At 43.6% G+C, this 12,176-nt stretch overlaps 1 long non-coding RNA gene across 1 annotated transcript; it reads right to left on the bottom strand.

Moving 5' to 3' along the window:
• Positions 1 to 2,635: 2,635 nt before the first annotated feature.
• On the bottom strand, positions 2,636 to 6,843 carry LOC148219367 (uncharacterized). Its single transcript, XR_015799809.1, has 6 exons — positions 6,317 to 6,843; positions 5,393 to 5,488; positions 4,995 to 5,148; positions 4,703 to 4,822; positions 3,938 to 4,017; positions 2,636 to 2,653 (listed from the first exon to the last, which is right to left on the bottom strand). It is a non-coding gene; the product is annotated as an uncharacterized LOC148219367 (long non-coding RNA).
• Positions 6,844 to 12,176: the final 5,333 nt, after the last annotated feature.

Below are 12,176 nucleotides of genomic sequence, written 5' to 3'. Positions count from 1 at the left end.
CAATTTGCTTCAGTGTCCCGTTCCTGTCCAATTGAAGGTCCCTGTTTAAGAGACTCAAGTGCGGAGAGAAATAAAATTAAATATGACTACAGTGCCTTTAAATCGAAATCGAACTTCCTGATCAATCTCATAAAACCTTTAGGCTAAATGTTGCCATTGATCTGTTTCTACTGAACACAATCACGTCCTGGCTTGTTAGAGATTAGTTCATTACAAAGAAAGAAACGCAGAGAAGTTAAAATATTTCCAAAGAAGCATTTGACATCCTTCCTTTTGGATGGGGAACCACACCAACACTGCTTACATAAGAGGTCAAATGACTGTCTTCCATGTTAGTTCTGCACTGTGCTCAGCGGAGCCTTTCTGGTTTATTTGCCTTTGACTTGGACATAAAGCTGAGTCTTGATTCAAGAAAAATCAATATTCACACTTGTTTTCATTTACACGGACATTGGCTTGGTCTCCTAAACAAAGAGAATGATGGGGAATTTTTGTACGAGTTCAGATAGGTAACATTCTCTTTCCGCAACCTGGCATTGTATTTTCACTTGGTCTGTTACCTCTGGCTTTGTTTTAACGGCTCAAATTATTAGGAAGAGTATCAAACCTCCAGCTCTAACCACAGTCCCACTGCGAGGTGTGTGAAGGTATGTGCATCTGCCCCTCAGGTCCACACTGCTCTTCTAATGTGCCTCTGATCGAGCAGGTAGGAAAGACCTCCTGGGTGTGTGAACAGTGCTGCTTCCTCTACGGCTTCAGAGCTGCTGCTAAGCTCTTCAGGAAGGAGAGCGGTATTGTACCCATTTTTAGATGGTTTTTAAAGTTGCCGGTGCTTGGCTGTCTTAAACGTCTGAGTTCCTAGAACTTTGAATGAGATCAAATCTATGAGTGAAGAGATGATGGTGCAGACCAACTTCTGATTCCGGTGATCCAAGAATCTGCACTACTACTTTTACCTTCTGAATAAGGCATGGATGTGATGGTATGCACAGTAATACTGATGTGCTATGGTTTTTGAATGATAGCAGTCTTCCTTTGTCCCATTCCTAAACCGTGGGCATTATTTGCCTTAACCTTGTTCAGTAGGGACATTATTCTATATTCTTACATGAAGTGAAAAGCACTCTTTTTCCATACCTTCACACAACAGCATTAAAACAAGGCCTAAGTAGTACAACCAATGTTCAAAGATGCTCTACCTTTTAAGTTTACAAAACATACCAAATTCATACCTTGTTCTAAGTTGATCTCAAGAAGAAAGGGTGTTCTCCAAATACTCCTTCAGCTCTTCCTCACAGCTCACCGTTTGCCTTTTTTCTAAGATTGTATCCAGATCACTTTCATCATCTAAGGCCACATAAAAAAGCTAGTAAAAATGGTTTCGTAGATACTAAAATCTCCCCAGCTCTTTAGGATTCAAGGAAGTTAATTATGCACATATCTTCTACACCCAGAAGAGAAAGCTACCTCAGCAAAACTCATCGCCTATGAAAATCTTCCTAGATAATGAACACCTCTGACACTGCCACCCCAAGTTGGTGTTCTGAAACAATGAGAACCTCACATCCAATCAGACTCTAGACCTGCACAAGATCTCGTCATAGCAACTTGCAGCCACTTTCTACAGAAAGCAGCAGTGATCTCTATCGCTGTTGCCATACCAACAATAAGACAGGACTGTCCATTCAGCGTGAATCAAGCAGTTAGCAAAAATGCACCTGACAGAATGAAACTGAAGAGGAGAAATTCCCATCTAAAAGTCAAAGATTACATTTTTAATTTTATAGCAGGTATTTTGAATTTCAGAGGGCTCTTTGCATTAAGAAGTCCTGTCTTTATAGCACACCCTTGTTTTTATGTTTCTACCTGGATTATGGCCATTTAGCCGTCTCCTTCAAATCACTCCAAAGAAAAACATTCAAGTGAACAAGTTCTTTCTAAACTGCTGGAAGGTGAAATGAATGAGTAAGAGGATATGTAACATGATAAAAGGCTGCCTGGAATTTTACGACTGGTATCCAACATGGCGTCTTCTATCTGGAGAGTAAAAAAAAATCAGTCTCCAAGTAAACTGGTAAGAATGCGGATTCTCAAAACTTCTGTTTATTCTGGCACCATAAAGCACCAAATCACATTCTATAATTTATCCCTTTAGAAACAACTGCCCGACTTTTTTTATGTATAGAAAAGATTGGAAGACATTTGGGAGATCATTTCCAGCTCTTCCTGAAGTCTGATCTTAAGCAGACTGGGCCATATGTCATTCATCGCTATCCTATGTATTTCAGATAGAAATGATCATAAAAATACAATCTATTTCTATTACAAATAATAAACACAAGAATTATGAACACTTCCACATGAAACTCTTCCACACCAAACTGTTTCTCTGGAGTGTTTTGTCACACTATGGACCTCTTTCTAAGGTGACATCAACAGCCTACCACGCAGAAGGCATTGCAGGTGGGAGCACAGGAAGAACAGACTAATCCCAAGGAGTGATGAAGATATATGTCATCAAATAAAAGAAACGTACATCCACGTGCTCCACTTCTTCAAACCTACATTTTCGTTTCTCAGTCATCTGAAGCATGTTGGAGTGCACAACTTCAGCATCTTCTGCTGTGCAAATGTTCACATCCAACAGGGTCATCTGAAGGAAAAGAAGAACAAATTATTGACATGCACAGAAGAAATACTGTGTGGCTTTCAGAGAGCCTGGCTAAACGTAGTGTTTCTTTTCTTGTGATGGACAGAGATAGATTCAGCCTCCCACATGCCATATTAGATTACTAAACAATACCATCTGGTTGGACACAAAGGGAGAAATTGAGGCAGAGGTGGAATTTCTTTCCCAAGATAAGACAGATTTAGCACAAGGGCTGAGGCTCCTTGCATCTTCCACATTCATGTAGGACAGCACTCCCTTCATTACTGGCATTTGTTACGGCTTTTCCACATTTCAAGCACAAATACCAACTACTACTGTGAAACCAAACGGATGGCTTACTTTTTGAACAGAGTAAGGCGGAGGTTAAAAAGGAATTCCACTTGTTATCTCACTGTCTGGTGCATCTTTACTCTCTCTAATGACACATTGGACCACGGCTATCACAGCCAAAAGCTGTGGCACTCAACTTGCACATCTGCCCTTTCTCCTGACATTTGCCCTCGACCAGCTCATACTGGATGCTCATTTTCTCCACGCACTCCACATTAGGGCTGTCTGAATGATACGGAACAGACCACAGTCAAAATTCCCATCTTTCACAGTGCAGTGTGACATGGAAACATGACAGAGGCCATGTGCTGAATCTCAGCACACGGAACAGATGCCAGCAGTGCCTACAGACACCAGACATTACCAGCCAAAGAAATCAAGACATTTTCATACACAGCTGTTTCTCATTATGCTTCAAAGTAGCAAGGTACTTAACAATCGCTACCAACTTCTTTGCTACCATACAGGCTACAAACATCCCAACTGGATGTGCTCTGGAGCAAGAGAAGGCAGACACAGAGCGGGAAGGCATGCTGCAAGGACACAGAGAAAGGAAGTATCTCCAATACTTCCCCTCTTCTTCTCATACTTCCCCTCTTCTTCTCCAGGAGTTAAAAAGGAGTATTTTTGTATGACTGAGAAGGGATCCACGTCAAAATTAACATTTGATTTCCCCCAGATTCATTCTAACCGAGCCAGTTCCTGCTAGATCTCCCCATGCACAGGTGTTTGTACTGGCCAAAGGAAAGCCATGCCACAGGCAGCTTCTTTGGCTCTTACTGCCACCTCCAAGCAACTGAGAAGGTATGTGGCAACACACGGAACAAAGAATAGAGCAAACATGCACTCTCAAAGCAACCGTCTGCCTCATCGTTGCCCAGGAGAAAAGAAAATATTGCTTGAATTCCAGACTGTTCTTAGGATTTCCCGACCTACCTAGACTTTTGTTTCAATTCTCCAGAGTTCTGCACCATTCATTTCCATCAGATTTGGCACGTGTTGGAGGCAACAGGGTGCTATCAAAGCAGGAAACAAGAGTCAGGTATCCTAAAATACAAACCAGTCAGTACTTCAAATATAAAATTATGAATCCGAATATCCATACTACTGGGCGTTCTTTTATTTACAGCCATCTTGGCAATGAAAATAAACCTGAGATTGTTGTTGTTCAAGGCCAACTGTTTACTGCCCGATAAGGAACTAACTGTCATCTACCTGGTTCCTACATCCACCGTAAAAAACCTCCCTGTAAAGATCGTAATGCATTGCACCCACACCAATGTGTCTTGTGTTCAGGATGGATATTCAAACGTAGCAACGTTAGATTTCTATCCAGACTCCTCTCTTCATTTATTCCGCAAATAAAATCCCACGCCATGGAGAAAAAAATGCCTTGACAAAAACACCAAGTTCTAGCTCTCCACCCCTCTTTGCCCATTTCTGCTATGTTTCGAGATTTACTTCTGCATTCCTCCATTTTTAGAGCCTGATCGCCACCTATTAAGTGTAGCTGGGGCACTGAAAATCAAGAATGCATTTTTTCCATTCAAAAGAGCTGTACAGAAATAGATGTAGACCCTGCCTTACTGCTGCATTTAGCAATCACACATTGACAGGAAGCAAAGTGCATTTTGTAGCCAAGTCCTTCATTAACTCCAGCAACAATTGTTTTCCTTTATGCTATACCCTCTTTTGCCATACCCGATATATTGCAAAACCTTCAGTCTCTCTTCACTGAGTACCATCTGCTCCTTTATCAACTTTTCCATTTCCATATTCACAGTTGGGGGATTCTGTATTTCTTCACTTGCCATAAATTCTCTGCAGGATGGAAAGTAGATATGTAGGATGGAATCACATGATATATGTGATATCATACGTGGTATCACGTAGAAAGAAAAAATGATCAAGTATTACTTTAACAGAAACCAAAAGTGAACACTAGCCTCTTGGTGTTGCTCATTGTCCAAAAGAAGACTGCCAAATTTCTGACCTGAAACTCTGAACTCCACACTTCTTTTGCATGAGCTTCCAGTCCCTTGCCATTTCAGTTGATGCCATTTTTCTTTCTCAAGCTCTGATTTCATTCGATTCAAGAGTAGCTTGGCAGTTGCCCTCTCATTATCCAGCAGTGCTCCGTTTATATTCTGTGTATTAAAAAACAAAACCAGAAGTAGAAGCAGCATACAACATGCAAAAACAAACCAAAAATTGTCTCTTCTACAGAAAATGAGGGGAGAAAAGAACACAAATGATAACCAATACCCCGTCAAGTAGAAATTTCTTCTATATTTCAGTGATTGATAGGCAGAAAAAATGAATTTCATCTGGGGAAAGAAAGACATTCTAGGAATATTCAGACTGCTATCTTGCCCCAGGTAAAACATTTACCATGGCCTTAGCGTTAATGAGCTTGTGAACATCAGCTGCCAAGAGGAAGGACATTTCCTCCAGTTTCACACAATACTTGGTCAGTACATCTGCTATCTGTGCAATCAAAGAATACAGAAAAGCAACAACAATGAAAAGTAGAACTCAAATATCAATTTCCCAAGTTAAAATCTACATGAACAAGACAATTTTTCCATTCAAGTGAATTCGATTTAATTAATTCATTAACTACATAAGTAGCATTCTCACGTTCAAGAGTAGAATTCAAAGAATCGACGTTGCTTCTTCTGAGACATTGAAGCCTGAGTAGATCCCAACTTCAAATCTAGTAGGACGGCATGAAAGCAATACCTGCTACATTTAGTACATGTAAACTACAAAGAACATCTAGAACCGCTCTAAAAGATGCACAAACCCATGAACTTTGAAGGAGACGCTAGCAAGAAATGTGGAAATAGGCTTTATCTGCCCAGTGCTTTTCCCAAAAGCACGGGCACTCCTTGGCGTCAGTGAGAGTCTCTGTCTCATTACTCAGCAGCTGGCTTAGGGTAAAAAAGGATGCATGCAATCACTTCATTCCTGTTCATGACATAAACTTACTGCATCATCATGGAAGCCATTTACTTGGAAATATAGCCTAAAAAATAGGTGTCAGACTGGGTACATATCTAGATTGCTATGAGCAAAACCAATTTCTTTTTAACAGGAAAGCCATACAATATGCCTGCCATGGCAAATATTAGTCTACTAGCCCTGCACTTCAACGGGCAGTGAGCAGTTCATGACACCAAGTTTACGTTTGGCAAGGAGACAGTCTATTTATTACAAGCCCCTAGTTCTAGAACCAAGAATACAGGAGTTGCTCATTCCCAATGAAAATCTGTCCATTTCATACCTTTGGGGTTTTATGCTTCTGTTCTTTACCTGTCTTGAGTGTGGCTTTCTTGTGAAGTCACTGATGGGTGTTTTTCCAACACATTTCTGCTGATTACACGGTAATTGCGTGGCATCAGCAGACATCTCTGAATGTCTCTTGAAAGTATGCTTTTTACTCTTCCTAGAGGACCTTGTCTTCTTCTTTCCTTCACCCAAAAGGTGGGCTAAGTGAGCCTTCAAAGAACCATCATCTCAACAATTAGAATTCTTTCAAACCTACTGAATGGAGAACAGAGACAAAAAAATTTTAAAAAGACTAGTACGCGAAAGACAACAGAAGAGAAAGGTAAAATAATGAATCCTACATGCCACGTGCATAACTCTCTTCATTCAAGGCTATTTTCAAAATGAGAAAAAAAAAAAAAAAAGATCATCTTTTCCTCAGAGAGGAAAAGTGGAGTAACTGGATTGTGTTGCCTTGCCTACAGTTACCAGAAAAGTCAACAGCTGAGTTGAAAACTCCTGAAGCTGGCTAACTACACCTCTAAATGTTTTACTACTGTGTTATGATTCTGTCTTCAGTTAATAGAACCCGATATACAACAAAGAGATGGGAGCACATGGAGATGCATTGGAGAGCCTACGCTGGAGGTAACACATTCATTTTTTACTCAAACAAATCCAAATTAGAAATGTTGAAAATTACCTGGGGCCATTTCAACAGCCAGCAAACTGACTAACACAACCAATCTTTGGCTTCTATTCAATCCTTTGCTTGTTTTACCTGGACCTTGAAGATCTGTCTGCAGCCTTCCTCTCTGCAAATATATCACACTCGTCCTATTGAGAACCCATGGCTCATCACAGCTGCTTCGCCACGCCTGCTTCCAGAAGAACTGGCAACTACAAGCTGGGAGCCAAGAGATACAACACTTCACTTGGAAAAGGGCCTTCCATGAATCCTAGAATCCCAGAATGGTTTGGACTGGAAGCGACCTTAGAGACAAATTATCTTCTTCCCACATCCTGACACGGGCAGGGACACTTTTCCACTAGTCCAGGTTGCTCCATGTCCGCTCCAGCCTGGCCCTGGACGCTTCCTGCCATGGGGCTCCTACACAGCCTCTTTGAGCAACATGTGCCTCAGCACCCACCCAAGGAAGATTTCCTTTCCAATATCCCATCTATCCCAGCCCTCTGGCAGTTTGAAGCTATTCCCCCTTGTCCTGCGAGTCCAGACCCTTTTCCAAAGTCCCTCCCCAGCTATCTTGGAGCCCCAGCAGGCACTGCAAAGGGCTCGAAGATCTCCCTGGAGCCTTCTGTTCTCCAGATTGGACACCCTCAGCTCTCCCAGACTGTCCTAGAGCAAAGAAGCTCCACCTTTCAAAGCACCTTAGACGCCTCCTACCGGCCAAACTCGATGGCAACGCTGGCCTTCCGGGCCCTACGGATATCGCTTCCGGTGTCGCTCGGAGTCACTCCCGGCTCTCTTCCCGCCCCCCATGGGGCCCTCAGGCGATGCCGCTCCTACGCCACTTCTGCCGCTGTCAGACCAACGGGGGGGCGGGGGGCCAGCCCAGACTCATCCACAATCCACACTGTCCTCGGCGGCTGCTGCGGGCTCATGGCGGCCCACACACCCGGAAGCAGAGCTCCGAACACAGAGGATCATAGCCCCACATTTGTGTTCGTCTCTGCACAAGGCAGGCCAGTCTTGCCATGCCCGGACTTTTCAGTTCAGCACGAGAATGAGAATACACCTGCGCCATGGGGGAGGAAACCTCTAAAGACTCCCTCATACGTGGTCGCTCAACTTAATGCCTAGGCACTTGCCATTCCTAAGGCTACACTAAAGCCTTTTTTACCTTGCGGGTAAGAAATGCCGTTGTTCTCGTGTGCAGCTAAAGGCGCAGCACAGGCAGGCCGGGGCAAAAGCTGGGGCAGAGCCCTTCCTCACTCCTTCGCTGTGCTGTACTCCATGCAGCTAGAGCGAAGCGAGAAGGACGCGAGGAAGAAAAAGGCGTTCTTAAAGTAGCACCCTGGCAGCAGCCCTGAAAAGGCGCATAACACACGGCGTCTCGCTGCCCTCCGTTCTACATACTCGCGGCTCCCTCTGCCGAGTTGCAAAAGTTGCTACCAGAGTGTTACCGTATGGACTAGAAATCCTGAATATTAGAATATAAGTGTATAAACCATAATAGTAGTAGTAATGCTAAGGCTTGAAGACTGCAGTCCTCAGAGTAGGCCCTGGGAAACTAACTTAAGAATGTGCTGTGCTGAGAGCATGCAGAACCGTTAGTGATAAGGTTAAAGTCTAAACATAAATAAAGTACTGGTGGTGGGCAGTGGCATAAGAGAGAGATTGAGGGGGAGAACACTATAGTCCTGAGGTAGTGGCGCCAGAGAGAGATTGAGGAGGAGAACACTATAGTCCTAAGATAAGCAACCATGTAGGATTTATGACGCCAAAATGCTATCTTCAAGGTGAATGTATCTACAGAAGAATGTGCACTTCTGCACATAAACCATTTGTAAAAAGGGTATAAAAAACCCTCTAAAAAGGGAACCAGCGGGATCCTGACTTGGGACGCGAGTCCGCAGGTCCCCGGGCCCTGAATAAAGCACCGCATAAACTGACACTCTGTTAGTTTGTGTTTTACTTGGGGTTTCGGGCAGCAGTTTTGGCGACCGCGGCAGGACTCCGGAGGCGGCAGGGGCGGTTCGCGAGCTGATCTACTCCACGCCGGCACCAGGTGATTTCTGGGGAGACATCAACCCGTGCCCGACCCCGCGCCTGACGGACGACTGTGAGGTAAGCCCGCAAGGTGCTTTATTCTTTATTGAAAGGGAAAGCCCGCCGATTAAGACGGGACGGTGATCCCGCACCGGGGGCAAAGGACGTCTTAAAGGTTGTGGAAAAGGAAGCCTAGGCGCTGGTCGTCAGACGCAACAGTGATTGCGCAGATCCAGCACTTGCCACTCGCGGCGACGAGAAAGGCAAGAATTGTGGTAAAGGGTGTGTGAGTGTGGAAATAATAGTAAAGTGTGTGAGTGTGAGTGTTATGATGCCTTTTAAAACCTTTAAAGTTTTGGCTAGTTCGGGGATGGAAATTCCGAATGATTCACCCTTGGGCTGTTTGTTGCAACATTGGAAGGTGGGGAAATTTGGTCAAGAACTGAGTAAAAAGAAATTGATTGATTTTTGTAATCATGTGTGGCCCCAATACGAACCTGAGGGTATGCAATGGCCCCGAAATGGTACTCTAAATCCTGATATTATAACTCCTCTTATGCATTTCTTACAAAATAATGAGAAATGGGAAGAAATCCCGTATCTTGATTTGTTTTATTATTTGAAAAATAAGCCAGAGTGGCAGAAGGAGTGTGGCATCATGGTCTTAAAAACAGCAACAGATGGTTGTGCGGGCTGCAAAGGGTGGCAGAAAGGGAAGGGGTATTCTGTTAAGTTGTCAGACCCTGAGGAGGATGTTTCTCTGTTGGTAGCACCTAGTGCACCCCCCCCGGAAGAGAGTGAATCGAGTGAGTCGGACGAAGAGGTGAATGAGGAAGAAAAGGGGGGGGATTTAGAGAGAGGAAAAGTCGTTGATAAGCCGCGTACTCCTCTATGTGAAAGGACCCGTAGCGGGCGGGAGAAGAAGGGAAAAAGGGATGCACAATTGATGGCTCCGTTGCGGGAAGCGGTCGGACCCCACGGGGAACGAGTAATGGTGAAAGTTCCTTTTTCTCCTAATGATTTGTTAATTTGGAAGCAGTCTGTGGGGGCTTATCGGGAGGATCCTGAACGGGCGGCAAGGGTAGTGAAAATGGTGATTAAAACACAGAATCCAGACTGGAATGATTTACAGGTCTTACTGGATACAATAATGGACTCTACTGAGAAAGAGATGGTGTTTAGAGCTATGAGGGAAAAGGCACGAGAAATGATTAGGTTGCAAATAGCGGATGGTACATTAAACGATTTGGTGCCGCGGGAGGATCCAGAGTGGAATGTTAATTCAACAGGGGGTTACCATAGACTTAAGGCTTATCAAGAATTGTTGATAGAAGGAATACGGAGCGGGATACCTAAGACGTTAAACTGGTCCAAGCTGTATTCAGTAAAGCAGGAGAAAAATGAGTCCCCGTCAGCTTTCTTAGAAAGGCTTAAGGAAACTGCTCGAAAATATACCAGTTTGGAAATTGAAGGGGAATCAGGGAAATTGCAGCTAGCTTTAATTTTTATGGGACAATCCCAAGAGGATATTCGGAAAAAGTTGCAGAAATTAGAAGGGGAAGATACACGGAATTTAGATAAACTTTTAGAAGTTGCGTGGAAGGTATATAATAATAGGGAAAAAGAGACTGCTAAGAAGCAACAAGCTAGTATGTTGGCAGTACTACAGCAGATAACGGGGAATGGTATGTGGGGAGGTGGCCGGGGGCGCGGACGGGGGCGAGGAATGGCTAGGGGAGGAATTTCGATGGGTGGAAGGGGATTCCCAAACCAATTACAAATGGGACAAGGAAGAATGAGATTGGGATTGGATCAGTGTGCCTTGTGCAAGAACAGAGGACACTGGAAAAACGAATGTCCACTTAATCAAGGTATGGGATTCGGGCTGAATAGCGGGGAGGGGTTGATAAATAATTCACGTGCAGTTCGTGGAGGGCCACAAGGTGTCGCCCAAGCCTATATGATGGGAAGCTACCAGAATCAAAGCTGACTAGATCGGGATCTGAAGGTAGTCTTAGAAGTAGACGGGGAACCATTGGAATTTAGAGTAGATACGGGGGCTACATATTCTGCTATTAACACCAAATTAGGACCTCTAAGTGATTCTACCATTCGGGTGGTAGGGGTTACAGGACAGGTGGAAGAAAGGGCATTTTTGCGTCCGTTGGATATAAAGTTTGGGGGGAAAGAATTTGATCATCAATTTTTATATATGCCAAATAGCCCAGAATCATTAATAGGGAGGGATTTGTTATCAATGTTAGAGGCAAAAATAATCTTTGAAAAAGGAAGAGTAAAATTAGAAATTCCAGAAGATAATATAGCCAAATTATTTACAGTGAAAGAAGTAGAGGCAACAGAAATCCCCACAGAAATAGAACAGGCTGTGGTACCATGGGTATGGGAAATAGGGATTCCTGGAAAATCAAAAGCAGCACAACCGGTAGTTGTGGAATTGAAGGAAGGAGCACAACCCGTACGGATAAGGCAGTACCCTCTGAAACTAGAGGCTCGGAAAGGAGTAGCACCCTTAATAGATCAGTTTGTCAGTTTAGGGATATTACAGGAATGTGAATCAGAATTCAATACCCCCATATTTCCGGTAAAGAAGTCCAATGGTAAGTACAGGTTAGTTCAAGATCTGAGGGCAATTAATAACATAACAAAGGATATTCATCCAGTAGTAGCAAACCCATATACATTGCTAACAGCTGTCTCGGAGATATTTAAATGGTTCACAGTAATTGACTTGAAAGATGCATTCTTCTGTATCCCTTTGGCATTTGAAAGTAGGAAAATTTTTGCTTTCGAATGGGAAAACCCTGCTACAGGACGGAAAAGACAGCTCACCTGGACACGCTTACCACAAGGATTCAAGAATTCTCCAACCATCTTCGGAAACCAATTAGCCCGGGAACTAGAAGAATGGAGACTAACCCAGGTAAAGGAGTCACCTTCCTCATTTATTCTTTTACAGTACGTAGATGATATTTTTCTAGCCTCAACAGAAGAAGACATCTGTCGCAGACTCAGCATTGAACTCCTCAACATGCTCGGACAAGCTGGATACCGAGTGTCAAAAGAAAAGGCCCAGCTGGTAAGAACACAAGTCATTTATTTGGGATGCGAGATATCACAAGGAGTTCGGAAATTAGGGGTGAACCGGATCCAGGC

The sequence above is a fragment of the Sturnus vulgaris genome, unplaced genomic scaffold, assembly GCF_052056855.1.
Source record: "Sturnus vulgaris isolate bStuVul1 unplaced genomic scaffold, bStuVul1.hap1 Scaffold_151, whole genome shotgun sequence".
Lineage (NCBI taxonomy): Eukaryota > Metazoa > Chordata > Aves > Passeriformes > Sturnidae > Sturnus > Sturnus vulgaris.
This window is presented reverse-complemented; position numbering and strand designations above follow the sequence as displayed.